Consider the following 16,992-nt stretch of genomic DNA (forward strand, 5'->3'; position numbering starts at 1 on the left):
CAACACCATGTAAGCTTCAAAGAACTTGATGAGATCTTTGCTTTTACAAGACCTGCACAAGAAGAGACAGTGAAGTTCACATACCCTGATCACATGATCACTGACTTGTGGGATACAATTGCTTTTGGGAGCTTCAGAGGAGGAAGATGCAAGAGTTCATGGATAAGAAACCCAGCAATCCGCTATGCTCACAAGGTGCTTTGCCAAATGTTCTTTACCAAGCACAATGATGGAGTGGTGCATCTAGCCGACATGGAGCTATTGGGTATGGGTCTTCATCCTCTCATCAGTCACTTGAAGAGCAAGAGAGAGTTTCGCCTTCCACATTACATCCCTTCTAGCGGTGCATTCTTGGCACGCCAAATGCTGATTTACAAGGACATTGCTTGGAGCGAGGGTAAAAGAAAGAAGCTCACTAAGCTACACAATGGATGGCTAGTGACAAGGATTCTGAAAGCAAGAGGTTTTGTCTTTGATAATGTTGCAGTCAGGCCTGGGTTGATTGATGAAGTTACCCTCACCAAGGTTGGGTTTCTAAAAGAGAGCAATGGTGAACACTTCTTGTACACCTTCAAGCTCTTGCAAGATGAAAAAGTTCATGTTCTGTTGCCAAACCCAGCCATCACCACTCTCACAGAAAGGCACAATGTCTCCTTTATTGTCCTCAAGGATCAGCTCTACAACTCAGCCATTCACCCTCCAATTCCCAAATGTAAGAAGCCAATTAATTCTAAGGGTAAAGAGCCAGCTGAAGAGGAAGACACAACTAGGACCACTGGTTGTGAGCATGAGCAGCCAAGAGATTTTGAAAGAAGGATGGGAGCAGGAAGGTATCACTTTGATCCTTACTTTTGGGGTGAGCCTGACTATCACACAAGGAAGCTGTATTCCAGAGTTAACACCCTTCAGAAATGGTGCAAATGGCAAGACAAAACGATCCACAAGCTGGTTGACTGTGTTAGGCAGCTTAAGAAGAAGGTTAAAAAGCTCACAGCTCCAGCCACCTCACCCAAACGAGATACAAGCGAAGAGGTGGGAGAAAGCACAGCTGCCAATGACCTTGCGCTACCACCAGGAAAAGAAGATTGGGTGAATCCGGCCACAGCGTTCCAACCAGACTCACCTGAGAGCAGCCCACCCAGATATTCCACCCCATCATGTTCAACCTCCAATCCATCCCATTACTTGGGATCAGACCTCAGCGATTGAGGTAAACACTCAAAACCTTGTAAATAGCATGTAGACTTTCTTTTTCTTTTGCATTTTGCCTGTTTGCTTTGGTTTCACTTCTTTCTCATACTTTTATAACACAAGGGACTGTGTTATTTAAGTGTGGGGGAGGAGTTTCATCCTTTACTAATCATGTTTTCTATTTTCCTATTTTACACTTTGAGTCTTGAGTCACATTCTAGTTGCATATTCATGTAGTCTCATCTAAGTGCATATAAAAACCAAAAAAATGATCATGTAGTTGCATTCTCATTTTTTAGGATTGAGTCTAGATTGCATTTGCATATAGGTTGCATCTTGCAGGGAGTAATGATAGGTTTTCTAGAGAGTATATCACTTTGAGAACTTGAATTGAATATGCTTGTGAATCTTTTTCTGTGCTTGCAAAGTCTGAAATGATTTGAATCTGAGAAGCAAGTTTGAATTGAACTCAACTCTAATTAAGTGGGAACCTTGAACCTGACTTGAAAATATCTTGTGATGCATTGTTTGAAAAAGCTTGTGGATACCAATATACATACTTGAGCTAGAACCATTGTTTTTACCACTCTTTTCCTTAGCTCAAGTAGCTGAATCCACATCATGGATCAGTTCCCATACCTTGAACCCATCCTTCTTTCAAGCCAATGTTTGTGTGTGAATTGAAAGGCCACCTTGGATCAAACTTAGCAGAAAGTGTTAGGTTTAGAGCGACAAGGGCAGGTCTCATTGAGTGCTGTGTTCCAACATCAAGGAACTGAGAGTTTTGGCAAGGAATAAGTGTGGGGGAAAAGACTTTTTGGTGAGTGGGAAAAGGTGAGATGAGTGAGAAAGAGAGAGTGAAAATAGCTAGGGGAATGAAAGAAAAAGAAATCAGTCTTGGTGTTTTGAGAAAGTGAGCTCTGGTTTGTTGAAAAGAAAGAGTCTAGCCTCTAAGTAAAAAAGGAAGAAAAGAAGCCAAAAGGCTCAAATGTTTTGTTAAGAAAGAAAGAAGAGGCTAGAAGTTGTAAAAGAAAAAGAGCTGTGTAAAGTTTGAGTTCCAAGACTTGAGAGGAAATGTGAAAAGTAAATCCCCTAGTGAGAGGAAAATGAGAGTGATAAGTGAGGATTTTTGAGCAAGTGAGGAAGCTTTGAGTAGAGGGTGGGGTGTGATGAGTCTTTGCCCTTGTATGCATAGGTTGCTTTTTACCTTTAGCATTCTGCCAAAGTTTGATCATTCATAGAGAGATCCCTTTGCTGCATTTAACCCACTTGAACACTGATGAGATCATTTTAATCTCATAGCCTCTCCCTAGCCAAGCCAGCTTGTTTAAACATTGCATCATGAGGTTCACCTGATAAAAGCTTAATAAATGTGGAAGAGTTGAGAGAGAGAAGAACTTGTGGAGATTCCTTGCTGAGTTGACATATATCTGAGTATGACTTCGCATCGCATAATTGAGCATGAACTTGAATTCTCATTGTGATCACTTCTCTCAAAAAGAAAATGTGAACTCCCATTGCATACAACCTCTTTCTCTCATTTGCTCTTTTTGCTTGAGGACAAGCAAAGGACAAGTGTGGGGGAGTTGATATGTTCATAATTTGCATCATTTAGGTTGCATAAATCATTCCAAATCATGTTTTATTTCATGCATTTTAGGTCCTTAGGGTTTGTTTTAGAACTTAGGAAATGCATTAGGTCCCAATGAGTCTTTGCATGTTTTGAGTGTCTATCAGGTGAATATGGAGCTGAAAAGATGAATCCAGGAGGTGGAATGGTGAGCAAAGAGTGAAAAAGTGGAAAAATTGGGTCTTGGGAGATTTTCGGCCATTCTCGCTGGCCAGGAAGGTTTCACCGGCCATTTTCATGTACCGCGGGAAGCTTTATCGGCCATTTCCATGTACCGCGAATGAAGTGTATCGGCCAAAATCTCCGGGTGTGAACGAGTCTCAGAAATCGCCTGTCCGGGGAGCCTTTCGGTCCGATTCAGCCGGCGGGTCCTTCATAGAAGTTGGAGAGCATTGGAGCACGGTCTCATAGCAAGTGGAATCGTGGAATTCGGACGCGTGAGCAGAGAGATAAGCTCGTCGGAAGGAACCCCTGTCTCGCAGGTATTCCGGACCGAGCAGAACAGTTTTGAAGGATGCGAAGGACGGTGCACTTCCAGGCTGATTCAGTTTCCGAGGCCTTCATGAGAATCAGAGACATTTGAGTCTTCTTTCCAGAACATCCGAGATCAATCAATTCGGAGCTCTGAGCAGAAAGATACGGTCTCCGGAATGGACACATGTCTAGGCGCCTCTCTCTGGTCGTGTAAATGCGCTTCAAAGATGTGCCCTCCAGGAAACCTTACACTTCCCAAGCACTGAAACTTCCTTCACCAAAGTTGGAGATAAATGAGTTCTCTGTCTTCTGCAACCGGAATTACTCAATTCGGACAGGTCTCCAGGAAGTTACACTCTCCGGAATGCGAGATGGTCCAGACAGCCCAGGATGACTAAGTTAAACATGCCGCGATTTCAATGCCACGGTCCACACTTGGCCGTGGCAACTTTTGTGCACCCTCGGCCAATGACACGATCTTCATGCCACGGTCTACACTTGACCGTGGCAAACACACACTTGGCTGAGAGGAACTTAGCAACCGTTCGGCGATTGACACGGCCTAAATGCCACGGTGTGAGGCTTGCCCGTGGCAACATCTTGCAACCTTCGGCGATTAGCACGAGCTTAATGCCACGGTCTGGGACTTGACCGTGGCAAATGAACAAGTGGCTGGAGATAACTTCTACACAGTTTCGGCTTTTGACACGATCTCAATGCCACGGCCTGAGACTTGGCCGTGGCAAGCATATACTTGGCTGGGAAGGACTTCACATACATGCGGGTTTTGGCACGGTCTGAATGCCACGGTCTGGGGGTCTGACCGTGGCAACCTTTACATATCTTCGGCGTTTGACACGGTTAACTTGCCACGAGTCCCAGATGAAGCTTAATCAGACCGTGGCATCAAAATGAACCAAGAACACAATGAAGTCTTTGACACGGTCAGGAATGCCACGGTCACACCAAGGACACACCAGACCGTGGCAAACCCTTCTTTGCCCATCAAGGCCGGGTCAGTACCCGGTTTGTTCCGGGTTGACCCGGTTCGCCCAAGCTTCCTTTATAAGGTTTTTAGACCTAATTTGTAGAAAACACTTAATCTACTTTTAGTCTTTTTTCCCCCTTTTGTGAAAAACCACTTAATACACTTTGTTTTAGAGAGTTTAAATCGATTTGCAGTTTCTTTCCATCTTGTTCATCATTTCTATTCATCAAAAACAACTTCTAATCATGATTAACAACACATCTTGCAAAGGATCTAGTGTGTTGATCATGATTAGTGAGTAGTTACCTTAATGAGGTTCTAGATGTGTAGGTTAGGGTGCTAAAGTGTTAGATTAGGAGTGCTTAGGGCTAGATTCATTGGTTCATTTCTCTAAACAACTATTCTCTATGCTAGATCCTTGATAATCACTTGAGATCTAGATTCTGGGAATTTCATGCACCAAAAGTGTTTGATGAAATTCCTGAAAGAGTTGTGTTAGAGGTTTAAGTAATTTTTCATCATGGGAATGATTTGTTAAATGCTTGAATGATCATTGAGAACTGTTTATTAATGCATATTGATTCATATTTCACAAATGGGAATTTGGTTTGAAAATGGATTAGTATAGGGGTTAATACCTTCATGAGAGGATTAACATAGATTAGAGTTCTTAATCACTTGAATCATGTCTCATCATTGTCATTAGCATTCCTAGTTTAACACCAAAGCACCCTAACCATCTATCATGTCTAGAATCTCATGCCTCCATCATATCTTATTCACACCATTTGTCATTGTCATTAGTCTTTAATCCTGTTTATGTTTATATTTGTCTCTAGATTAATCAAAACCCATATAGCTTAGTGTCTAACACCACATCTGGATTGATAAACCTCTTTGTGCTACATTGACAAGGGGATTGATAGCCCTGAGACCCTAAAAAGTCTTGTCTATCACTGAGTTGCTTTTTTAGGTGCTGGAGGTTTAAGTTGGAACAGAAGATGTATTATTTTCCTTTCAAATCCCGGAGGTGAATCTGAACGACCAACTCCCGCGGTCAAAGGCGTCGCGACCGCGGGAAAAGGAGCCTTGGCCGCGGTTGGAACGGTCGGACCCGCGGCTCCGGATATAATTTTCTCATAGTCCGCTTCTTCCTTCTTGTACTTGATACGAACCTCTCCAGCTTCTTTATTTGGTAGACCAGCACCTTATGAACTCACACCAGGGCGTTTTTGTGCATCTTCATCAGGATCTTTGGGAGATTTCTTAGAAAATCTCACAATTTGCTCAATGTTTGGGCATTTGTTCCATTCTTGCATCAATCTCCTGTGCCTTGAGCTCGAGTTTGTTCAGCCTGTGATCGATCTCCTGCAACTCTTCATCTGTCTTCTCTCTATACCAGGAGGCGGATTCTCTGACTTACTTTATCTCCTGCTTCGATTCGACAATATCGCTTGAGTTTTGTATGATGTCATACCCTTGTCTTGTCTGCTATATTGTGACTTGGTGGATCATCCCAGCTAGTGTTTGTGCGTCCTTGTGGGTTTGTTCTTCCAGAACTAGAACATAAGTTGTGGATTGATGCACTATCTTTGGTCCTAGTTTAGGAGTTCATGTCTATGAGATTTGTGCATTTCCTATTTTTGTTTTCACTTAACCTGTTTAGGCTTTTGCTTTGTTTAAGGACAAACAAAGGTTTAAGTCTGGGGGAGTTGATAACACCGTATTTTGACCACTTTTATGGATCGTTTTGAAATACTTTTTCTATGTTTTTAATTGCTTTTAAGTACTTTTATCACGTTTTTCTAGTATTTATAGTTCTAAGACTCTTTTCAGGTAACTTAGGGAAAAGCTTAACAAAATGGACAGAAAACCAGATTTCAGCTCAGAGTCAAACCGTCAGAAGTTCACCCTTGATTGAAGGCCTTCTCACCGTCTGATCCAGCTCAAATTTGGAGACCTTAAACATGGAAGTATCAGCTTTCCAGTGCACTTTACAGCTTGGCAATCCAACGGTTCAATCAAAAGATACGCGAAGAGCAAGATGTCCCGTAAACTAGCTTGCCAGCACTTCCACCCGCGGCCAACAAGCATTTTCCCGCTGTCAGGAGCATCCCGACCGCGGCAAACCACTCATCCACCAGGGTCAGAGCACTCCCGACCGCGGCCTTCAACCTCCAAGCCCAAAAAGCCCATTTCCGAAGCCCACATTTGGAGAAACCCTAAGTGACGTCCAGAGAGGTCTTGAGCACTATAAATACATGTCTTAGGAGCCCTAGAAATCGTGCGTATAACCTATCACCACCGAAATATTTACTTCATATTCTTATTGTTTTTGCTTTAGCTTTTAGGGAGAGAGAGATTTGTTCTCTTGAACCCTTGTTCTTTCTTTTTTCAATTTCGGTTTCTATTCTACTTCTTAATACTATGTCTTTGATTTCGTTCATTATGTCTGAGTAGTTTTATTGTTGGGATTAAGGGATTTTCGATGGGGATTTATATGTTCGATGAGGATTCCATTGGCTATTGAGCTGAATCTTAGAACTTTTTCTTCTGAATTCGTTTTTACTGCATGAGGGTAGCGTCATGAACTACAATCTGATCCAGATGCTTGGTGACGCGAAAGTGTTCATCAGGTATCAGATCTAGTTTAGGAGAGCAAAACAAACATAGGAGTGGAAACCTACCTATGGGCGATTTGTGAATTAGGACGAGTCTTAAACATAATGCATCTCTTCTCTTTCAGGGCCAGAGTGGAAACCTACTGGTCAGGGTTGAGAGAGATAGTTGTCTATGATCACGACAGTGGCGTATTCATACGTCCGTGACTCCAGTTCGAAAAGTTTAAGCTAAGATCTTACAAAATTTTCTCTCTAGCAATGTTTTGAATCGTTCGTACCCCTGAGAAAACTTCCCTGAAGCCCAACGCCTTTTTCTCCATTGATTTCCTGCGATTTTTCTTTAAGCTTTAGTTCAATATTGTCTTTCCTTTTTAGTTCATTTTCATTTAAGCATTAGAATATCCGTTTTTATTATTTTTAGTTATTTTCGTTAAGTTTAGTTATTACGTCATTTAATTTCCGTATTCTCTTTTAATATTTCGTTTTTAGATTTTAAACACACTACCAAACCCCCACTAAACCGTTTTTGTTCTAGACTTCCTTACTTTAACTTATTTCAAAGGCTTTTTGCAGGAAAAGATCCTCCTTCCCTGTGGATTCGATCCCTAAGTACTACAATCGATCAGCTGTGCACTTGCGGCTATTGATTTCAATTAGGGTAAAACTTGAAAACACCACACATCAAGATCAACACCATCATGTGGCTCGAAGTAGGTCGAAGGAGGACGATAAGGATCTTCCCGGCATCGAACACGCTCTCTGCGCCGGTGGTATTGATGATTTGGCTGGCTGTATCGATCCATGTAGCTAAGATCTCGGGCTTGGTGTTCTTCTCTGTGTCTAGTGGCTTGAGGAGTGTTGTAGAAACCTCCCTCATAGTAGGGATTTCGATTTATAGGATCCATATCTTCTGAAATGGAAACAAAATAACCGAAAAATGGAAATATGCATGGAAATATGCAGAAAAAGGGTTCTAGAGTCGATTTACCAACCTTTCTTAGGGTTTTGCGGAAAAGAAAACGCGTACCTTCCCCAACAATGGCGCCAAAAACTTGATGTGCTTGTCGTGTGTGAGGGTGTCAAGTTTTACCCTAAATGAAATCAATAGCCGCAAGTGCACAGCTGATCGATTGTAGTACTTAGGGATCGAATCCACAGGGAAGGAGGATCTTTCCTGCAAAAGCCTTCGAAAGAAATATAAAGTAAGGAAGTCTAGAACCAGGCGAGTTTTGTGAGGGTTTTGGTGGTGTGTTTAAAATTTAAATACGAATCCTAAGGAGAAAATACGGTAATTAAAATGACCTAATAACTAAACTTAATGAAAACGGTTGAAAACGAGAAAAACAGCTAGACCTAACTGCTAAGTGAAAATCGATTGAAAGAGTAAAGAAACTAGACTATAGCTTGAATGAAAATCGGTGTAAATCTATAGAAAAGAAAGCACTGGGGTTCAGGGAAGTTTTCTCAGGGGTATGAACGATTCAAAACATTGCTAGAGAGTAAATTTGATAAGATCTTAGCTTAAACTTTTCAAACTGGAGTCACGGACGTATGAATACACCACTGTCGTGATCATAGACAACTATCTCTCTCTACCCTGACCAGTAGTTTCCACTCTGGCCCTGGAAAAGAAGAGGTGCATTATGTTTAAGACTCGTCAGCATTCACAAATCGCCCATAGGTAGGTTTCCACTCCTATGTTTGTTTTGCTCTCCCAAACTAGATCTGACACCGGATGAACACTTTCGTGTCACCAAGCATTTGGATCAGATTGTAGTTCATGACGCTACTCTCATGCAGTAAAAAAGAATTCAGAAGAAAAAATTATAAGATTCGGCTCAAAAGCTCATGGAATCCTCATCGAACATAAGTACCCCCATCGAAAATCCCTTAGACCCAACAATAAAACTACTCAGACATGATAAACGAAATCATAAACATAATATTAAAAAGTAGTACAGAAACCAAAATTGAAAAAGAAAGAACAAGGGTTCAAGAGATATATCTCTCTCTCCCTAAAAGCAAAAGTAAAAACAATAAGAAAACAAGCTGGTGTAAAAGGTTATTATGATTAGGGTTCCTAAAACATGTATTTATAGTGCTTAAGACATCTCTGGGCATCACTTAGGGTTTCTCCAAATGAGGGAATCATTTTGGGCTTCAGAAATGGGCATTCGGGTTCAGAGTTGGCTGGCCACGGTCGGGATGTGCGTGACCGCGGGGAATGGATGGCTGGCCGTGGTCGGGGAGCTTGTGACCGCGGGGAATGGCCTGTTGGCCGCGGGTGGAGACGCTTGCCGGCTGGTTTACAGGACATTTTGCTATTCTCGTATCTTTTGATTGAACCGTTGGATTGCCAAGCTGTAAAGTGTGCTGGAAAGCTGATACTTCCATCTTTAAGATCTCCAGATTTGAGCTGGATCTGACGGTGAGAAGGCCTTCAATCGGGGGTGAACTTCTGACTGTTTGACTCTGAGCTGAAATCTGGTCTTCTATCCATTTTGTTAAGCTTTTCCCTAAGTTTCCTGAAAAGAGTCTAGGAACTACAAATACTAGAAAAACGTAATTAAAGTACCTGAAAGCAATTAAAAACATAGAAAAAGTATTTCAAAACGATCCATAAAAGTGGTCAAAATACGGTGTTATCAGCCGCAACTAGACAACAGATACGAAGTTCTCTAAACGGACTTCAACCGCCTTTCCTAGGAAAAAAAGTGCAAGAAAACATCCTCTGCGGATAAGAAATAAAAGCGCGCTATAAAAATTCCCGACCAAAACGTATCGGTCACTTCAATTCATTATCGTATACAAGACTATAAGACGAGACTACATCGCTTTCTCCAAAGACCGAAATGAGTTCTAAAAACCCGACTTACACACCAAACCGGAAACGTCGGTCTCAGAACACACCTCGTCAAGATGGAGATGCCATCTCCTCGAACGCCTCGGCGCAACCAGACCCCTTTCGTGTCTTACCAGCCTTACTCCGGCAACAAGAAGCCTAATGATTCAGCAACAAGCACTCCACACGAAAAGTACAGGCACGCCCTGCTAGAAAGGCACTTCGGAACTATTCGAAGATATGCTCGGGAACGGCTTGCTCTAACAAAAGAACTTTCCAAATAAAATAAGGTAGCTTCTCTCACTAGGAGTCCCCTTCAAACGGAACGAGGAAAGTGGGAAAACAGCTAAGTTAAACAAAAAAGAAAACCAAAAAAAAAACAGCACGCAAATGGCAAGCCAACATAATGGGAAAAAGGTGGATAAAGCCATCCAGGCACAATGTTTATGGAAAGAACAAACAAGTCAATGATATGGATAAAGACATCCAGGCACGACAAAGTACAGTTCGGTACGAAAATAAAAATACAACTACTGTTCTCCCCCACGCAACTCAGGAACGCCCTCGGCCGCAAGATCAGTAGCTCTCGGAGTATTAATGTTTGAACCTGTTGGGTTCGTAACTCCGACTGAAGCTGCAGTAACCTCTAGCAGTTCGGTCTCTAAACAAGAGTCGACGGAGTCCAGGGATACATGAGAAACTACCAGTTTCTCCTGCAAGTCTGTAGCAGCACGCTCAAACATCTTCGCGCCTCCCAACAGCTCGGCTTTCCAAATTCTCAGCTTCTCTTCTTCGGCGTCGAGACTGGCATCCGGCTTTCGGAGATCAGCAATTAGCACGAGGTTGCTCCGAATTTGACCAAGGTCATTCTCGTCTCTCTTGGCTTTCTCCAGATCCCCCATATTTCCTTCGATCTCGGCGAGCCGCTCCTGAAACTTAGCCGTGGCAGCGTGTCTGGCTTCCTTCTGGGCGATCTTGAAATGGGATTTGAGCAGTGCATCTTTTCCAGCGATTTGCCTCTTCAAGGAAGCAATCTCGTTGTTCTCCCGACAACGAGATTCCTCGAAGCGAGTCAACGTTTCTCGAGGTCAGCTCTCATAGCCCCTCTATCCTCCTCCAGCGCGGCGATTCGAGCCAGCGCCTTGTCCAACTCAGCCTTCGATTGCGTGGCCTCTTGCTTCGTCTCATCCAAACGGCGCTCGTCTTTGAGCGCGTCGGATTCGTAGCTCGCTAACAGCTCGTTCACCGCGGCGTAGCCCTGAAGATAAAATAAGAAGGGAAAAAAGTAGAGCTAGACGAATCGGCTAGGAAAGGTTATAATGAGAGGGACCAACCTTGGTACCACGCTGTGCCATCGCAGCATAGGATTTCGGGCGCTTAAGCTTCTCGGGGCGTGACAACGAAACCTTGTCGTTATTGATCCTGGAGAACAATTGGGCCGAAGCAATAGCGTCGTCCAACAATAAGTTTCTTCGGAGTTGGCTTGCCGGCAGCCCCTTTTTGCTCTTCTTAAGCGGCTTTTCTCTGTCGAAAACGATGCCTTTGCCATTCTCCACGGCAGACCACTTGCGATTCACAGTCTCGTACTTCACAAGTTTGGAAGTCGGGGGCCTTGGCGACTGCGGGAGAGCGAGGATGTCTGACTTGGTCTCACCAGCGGAGGACCTCTGCTCGTCCGGAATGTTGGAGGTCGCCTCAGGAGCAATCTCGGCTTCTTCATGACCAGCGTTCTTGTCACCTTTTTCCCCCGAGCCGACAACAGGCGCATCGTTCTCGGCTTGCTGCGCGTCTTTTGGCTCGTCTTTGCCTCTTTTGGCAGCCTCCTCGGCTCGTCTCGCCGCTTCCTCAACTTCTCTTTTCTTCCTCTTCTGGAAAGTCTCCATCACCTCTTGTCACGAGTATCCCCCGATGAGTTGGATAATTCAGAGCTAACTGAGATACCCACAGTAATAGATCGGGCTCGTTCGACTCTCTCCACCGAGAAATGGCGCTTCCAATGGGTTTGGCTGGCAGCTAGTATGTCCTGAACTTTGAACAGATCATCAGGGCACAGGGGAAGAAAATCATGAACTGCAAAAAAAAACAACAAAACAAAGGTTAGGACCGAGAACCCAAAATATTCTCCATGCCGAGGCAAGGCATTGATCGGATACCAATCGGTCTCCAATCAGTTTTGGTCTTGCGGATAAATCCGTCACCAACCGACACCCGTTAACCCGAACAAAGAAGAAGCGTTCGTCCCAGAAACTATCTTCACTGGGAAAGCTGCCGATTATCTTACAATTCGCCTTGGCAGAAATATAAAACTTTTTCCCGCCAGGGGCCTTGCGTATCTCCAGCAAATTCAGCAGATGGTCGAGCTCGACGTCTACATGACACTCAAAACTCTGTACCAAGATCCCGATCATATGCCGCAAACCCCTCGGCATGATTTGACCAATGGAGATCCTGTGTTTCAAGAAATACTCGAGAATCACCTTGGGAATGGGAAACCACAGGAAGCACAGGTCGAAGAATGCCTCGTACAAAGTAAAATGATCGGGAGGCGGGAGATGTGCGCGGTCGCTGGGCGTCGGTACAACAAACTCTACTTTGTCGAAGATACCAAAGCGAACCCCAAGAGCATCTAGTGACTCGGCAGAAGATAACGACGAGCCGAGAGGATCCGGTCGTTGCCTTATTTTTGTGACTTCGTTCGCCTAGAGGAAGAAGCGGCTCGGCTCGCCATTAAACGCTCGATCTCGCGCTTCGCTTCCATTGGATCAAATGAAAAAGTCTCTTCCTCGGCTTTGATTTCGGCAAATTTGGCAGTCTCATCACAAACAGGAACCGGACCACGGGAAGAGCTTGTCAAAACTTTGGCTCTATTCTCCTCGCCCTCCTCATGATGCAGCCTCGCAGGAAAATCCCTCTCGGCATCACCTACTGATTCCTCGCTAGAATTCCCACAATCTCATCTCCTTGTTCGGCTAGGAATTTTGCCTCGGGGTAGATACCATCGCAACCAAGAGTAGCTCCAACTTTGGATTTGCTAGCTCCGCAGTCGGCAGAGTAGCATGGCTCGGCACAATCGTCACCGCGATTGGTAAAAGCATCAGTCTCTCACAACTATCGCCTCAGAACGATGACACGCCCGCGCCGGAGTTTTTCAGGCGCTTAAGCTTCTCTGGGCGTGACAAAGAAACCTTGTCGTTATTGATCCTGGAGAACAATTGGGCCGAACCAATAGTGTCATCCAACAATAAGTTTCTTTGGAGTTGGCTTGCCGGCAGCCCCTTTTTGCTCTTCTTAAGCGGCTTTTCTCTGTCAAAAACGATGCCTTTGCCATTCTCCACGGCAGACCACTTGCGATTCACAGTCTTGTACTTCACAAGTTTGGAAGTCGGGGGCCTTGGCGACTGCGGGAGAGCGAGGATGTCTGACTTGGTCTCACCAGCAGAGGACCTCTGCTCGTCCGGAATGTTGGAGGTCGCCTCAGGAGCAATCTCTCCTTCTTCATGACCAGCGTTCTTGTCACCTTTTTCCCCCGAGCCGACAACAGGCGCATCGTTCTCGGCTTGCTGCGCGTCTTTTGGCTCGTCTTTGCCTCTTTTGGCAGCCTCCTCGGCTCGTCTCGCCGCTTCCTCAACTTCTCTTTTCTTCCTCTTCCGGAAAGTCTCCATCACCTCTTGTCACGAGTATCCCCCGATGAGTTGGATAATTCAGAGATAACTGAGATACCCGCAGTAATAGATCGGGCTCGTTCGACTCTCTCCACCGAGAAATGGCGCTTCCAATGGGTTTGGCTGGCAGCTAGTATGTCCTGAACTTTGAACAGATCATCAGGGCACAGGGGAAGAAAATCATGAACTGCAAAAAAAACAACAAAACAAAGGTTAGAACCAAAAGTTGTCCTTGCCCGCGCAATTCAGAGATCAGCAATCCGGGGAACCGTCCGGTCCGAATCAGTTGGAGGGATCTTCACCAAAGTTGTAGATAATCAAGCAAAGATTCCATAACAGTTGGAATCATCCAATTCGGACCAGTGGAGAGAAAGATATGGCTTCCGGAGCATTCACCAGCATTGCGCGTACCCGAGAACTGAACGGCGAACTTCAAAGATCATGGCGGACGGAGCCCCTCCAGACCGAACCAGCTTACCCGGTCTTCACCAAAGTTCGGGATCCATGGAAGATCTTCTCAGAGCATTTAGAATCGCTCAATTCGGAGCAAAGGTTTGGAAGATAGGGTCTCCGGAGTTCACATCGGTCTAAAAGTCTATTTTCCGGTGATTTCAATGCGGCGCAAAGATGTTAAATCCAGGAAGCCTTCCACTCCCCAAGCTCCGATGGTTTCTTCAATAAAGTTCGAGCTTATTGAGTCATATTGACTGTGGAACTGATCCCAGAGCAATTGGAGTCGTGTGCTGAAAGTTACTGCTTCCGGAAGGTGCCATGGTCGATACAAGCTTAAAAGAGTTGCGATACGCGCTAAGTATTTTCACAAGCCTCACTCAAGTCGAGGCTCATATCTTGGAAGTATTCTGGACTAGACCTCGTGCCAAAGCCTTGGCATGGTTTGGATCGAGGCATGCATACGTAAGAACTGAAGCTGGAAACGACTAAGTGTTGAAAGTACACCTCGGTGTAATGACCTCGGCGTGCATGCTGGACTATGTTCACCCAAGCACCTCGACATCATGACCCCTCGACATTTTATCCCGAGGTCCCTTGTCACGAACCCAGAATCAAGAACAGAATGGCTCAAGAACATACACGTGAGGATAGATCAAAGACTAGGGTTCATGCATGTTCTTGACGTGTTCTGCACGAGATCTTCATCTGGATCCTGACTCACGTGCACGCCTCGGCATGAAGACCTCGGCTTCACTTTCCGACACACCGTGGCACTCACCCATCAACCCAAGAAGGCGGTTCAGTACCCGGTTTGTTCCGGGCTGACCCGCGACACTTTCCCTTTGCTATAAATACATTTTGAGACTAAAAACCTAGTTATCTTATCTCTTATCTGTTTTTAGCTCTAAGAACTTGCCTCTTTTGTGAAACTTGATTAATCTAATCCGATATCTCGTTTTTGCATCAGAATCTTGTTCTTTCTTTATTTCTTTTATCATCCAACATCAAACTCCTTATCATGACTAGCTACACGTCTTGCAAAGGACTTAGTGAGCTCGTTATGATCGGTGAGTAGTCGTTTAAGCGGCTTTAGATAGGTAGATTAGGGTGCTTTTAAGGTGGATTAATGGGTTTAGGTGTCTAGTCTTGCATGTTTCATTCCTTAACCGACGAGATCTCTAAGCTGAATCCAAGCACATCACTTGAGGTTCAGATCTGAGACATATCTCGCATCAGAAGTGTTTGTAGAAATGTCTGAACCACTCGGTTAAGGGTTTAAGAGTCTTTCATCGCGAGAGTGATAGTTTGTTCTCTTAAATGACGTTTTTGAACCGATTCTTATTGCTGACTGATTCGTGCTTCTCAAAAGGGATTTTGGTATGAAAGAGGATCAGTTTAGACGTTTAATACTTTCATGAGAAGATTAACGTGCCTTGAGTTCAAAGTCAAATGAAATCGCTTGATAAAATGATTCATTAGCCCCTTAGTCTAACTTGGAAGCACCCGAGTCAAATATCCTGTCTAAAGCTTCTGCCTTTATCATTCATTACCATCATCTGAATCACCTGTTTGTCATTTGCATCTTGATTAGTTTAAATCTCTGCTTTTATTTAACTTTATTGCTCATTTGCCTGTTAATCACCGTCACCAAACTTTTATCATCTTTTCTTGACTTAAGTGAACAAATGACATAGGCTAGTGTCTCGTTTACAAGCTTGGTTTGACACCCCTTATACTACTTTGATAAGGGGATTGATAACCCTTCTAAGAGCCTGAAAACTCTTAGTTATCAATTGGCGCCGTTGCCAACTTGTAGGAGCATTAGTCTCTTGTTTGTTCTTGAGTTCAAGCTTTTCTTTCCTTTGTTTTACTAACTTCTTTCCAAGTTCTTGTTTTGTTTTCAGGTGCATGAATACCAGGTCTCGGAGCACAGGATCGCTTTTCCCATACGACGATAACATCGACAGATTAGAAAGGCGAGCTCGCGAGAGAGAACGGCACTTTGACAGACTTGGAATGGCAGAACAACAGAGAATGGAGCAACAGGCTCAGGCAGCCGAGCACCAGGCTCAGGATAATCAGGCGCAGGCAGGAAGAAATGAACAACAAGCCTATGTTAATCAGCAACAGGCTCAAAGAAACGAACGGCTTGCTCAGCAAAACCAACACCAAGCGAATAGAAATGAACAACAAGCCCATCATGTTCATCCGCCACCGCCCCAGGTTCAGAGACAACATCCTCCAATCTGTGTTGGAGAGAATGACCGAGCTAATGCGCACCAATACCGAGCTGGGATTCAAGCTCCACCAGTTCAAAACAACAACTTTGAAGTTAAAGCTTCCCTGCTCAATATGGTGCAAAACTCAAAGTTCCACGGTCTGGCTGGAGAAGACCCTCTCGAGCATCTAGATCAATTTGATCGGGTTTGCGACTTAACCAAGATAAATGGCGTCTCCGAAGATAGCTTCAAGCTACGCTTGTTCCCTTTCAGCCTCGGTGATAAAGCACACCAGTGGGAAAAGAATATACCGAGGGGTTCTATACAAACCTGGGAGCAGTGTAAACTGGCGTTCTTATCAAAGTTCTTTTCCACATCACGCACGGCTAAGCTCAGGAATCAGATCTCAAGTTTCACGCAGCACAATAACGAGAGCTTTAGTGAAGCTTGGGAACGGTTTAGAAGCTACACTAACCAATGCCCACACCACGGCTTCTCAGAGGCAACCCTCTTGAGTACTTTATACCGAGGTGCACTCCCCAAGATCAGAAACCAACTCGATACAGCTTCAAATGGGAATTTTCTTGGAAAAGAGATCACAGCAGCAATGGAACTAGTTGAGAACCTAGCCATGTCCAATGACACGTATGGAGAGGACTTTGATAGAGCAAACCGTACAGAGGGATCTAGTGATGAACAGCGCATGAAAAAGGATATAAGAGAGCTTCAGAGTAAGCTTGACAAGGTTTTGATGGCGACTCAAAAGCCAATACACTTTGTAGGCGAGTTTGATGAGCAAGGGCCAAGTTTTGACAATGTTAATGAAGATGGTCTAACACAAGAGGAGCTGAATTACATAGGGAATCAGCAGAGGTATCAGCGGTTTAACAACTACAACAGTAACCCAAACCT

The 16,992-nt window shown here is 44.3% G+C and overlaps 1 non-coding gene across 1 annotated transcript; it reads right to left on the bottom strand.

Moving 5' to 3' along the window:
* Positions 1–16,468: 16,468 nt before the first annotated feature.
* Positions 16,469–16,575, bottom strand: LOC112087012. The gene has a single exon (XR_002899860.1). It is a non-coding gene; the product is annotated as a small nucleolar RNA R71 (small nucleolar RNA).
* Positions 16,576–16,992: the final 417 nt, after the last annotated feature.

Source organism: Eutrema salsugineum, unplaced genomic scaffold, assembly GCF_000478725.1.
Source record: "Eutrema salsugineum unplaced genomic scaffold, Eutsalg1_0 scaffold_2, whole genome shotgun sequence".
Classification (NCBI taxonomy): Eukaryota; Viridiplantae; Streptophyta; class Magnoliopsida; order Brassicales; family Brassicaceae; genus Eutrema; species Eutrema salsugineum.